Genomic DNA, 1,386 nt, shown 5'->3' with positions numbered 1-1,386 from the left:
CTCCAGGACCTTGCCCTCACTGTACAGCAGCAATAGTAGGGACTGCCCCACTCTCCAAAGGGAAGCTGAGTCATCCTACCCTGCCGCTCGAGGAAGATGGGTCCTAAAATGAGTGCAGCCTAGAATGTTCCCAGCTGTGACTGTGGATTGCTAGCACAAACCAACAGACTCAAGTTACACAGGCTCCTGTGCTAAATAGGAATATATATGGACCCTGGGTTAAACCAATGTGGTAAACAGCTAACTGTATCTATATACTTTCTTCAAGTTTGGGAGCTACTCTCTGCCCTAATTCAGCTTTCTATTTCCAATTCTATTTTTTTTTTGTTTTGTTTTATTGGAAGACCAGTGGTTTGCAATACAGTTGTCTCCACATGGTCACAATCTCTCAGCTCGTTATGGGTGTCTGCATAATATTCTCACCTTCATCCTAAAACCCCAAATCCCTACCCCTCCAGTTGCCCCCTTTCATTCCTTTTCCAGAGTCCCTTGCTTTGGTGCAGTACGACATCCCAGGACAAATTCACCCTGTGTTCTCCCTTTCTAACTCCACCTACATGTGAGGTCATACTCTCTTCCTGACTCATTCCACTCAACACTTTTCCTTCAAGTTCAATCCAAGGTAAGGGCAAGATTGGGGTTTTAAGAGTTTCTAGTCTAATATTTGATATTAGACTATTGATATGAGGTCTTTGATAGTTGGTCTTGGTTCACTAATACTGATTATACTGCTCTCAAAAGATCATTTCACCAAAAGGCTACAAAACACAAAGAAGATTCATAAAAGAGCTACAGGATGTGAAGGAGTTAGGTAGGATGCCTGTAAGTACAATCAGCTTAAGGAGGGAATATCAGGGCTAGAAGATAAGCCCATCACATTGAATGCAGCTATTGGAGAAGTTTCATGAAAAATGAAGCACTTCCCTCCTCTTAACTTGGCACCAAAGCATGACACCACTGAGTAGCTCCCTGGCACAATCTTTAATTTTACCAGAGCACTACTCAGCTCTGGCTTATGATGGTGCAGGAGACTGAACCTGGGGCTTCTGAGCCTTAGGAATGAGTCTCTTTACATAACCATTATGCAGTCTCCCCCATTCAATATTTTTTAAGGTTTTTTAACTTGATTTTTAAAAAATAAATTATTACTGGATAGAGAGAAATTGAGAGGACTGGGGGAGATAGTGAGGGAGAGAATCAGGTACCTACAGCCCTGCTTTACCACTCATGAAGCTTTCCCCCTACAGGTGGAGACCAGGGGCTTGAACTTAGGTCCTTGCACACTGTAATATGAGAACTTAACCAGGTGTGCCACCACCTAGCCCCATACCCTTCAATTCTTTTTTAAATTAATGAGATGGATAGGAAAGAATCAGACATCACTCT

The sequence above is a fragment of the Erinaceus europaeus genome, chromosome 8 (genome assembly GCF_950295315.1).
Source record: "Erinaceus europaeus chromosome 8, mEriEur2.1, whole genome shotgun sequence".
NCBI classification, from domain to species: Eukaryota; Metazoa; Chordata; class Mammalia; order Eulipotyphla; family Erinaceidae; genus Erinaceus; species Erinaceus europaeus.
The sequence above is the reverse complement of the archived record's forward strand: the minus strand, read 5'-3'. Positions refer to the sequence as shown.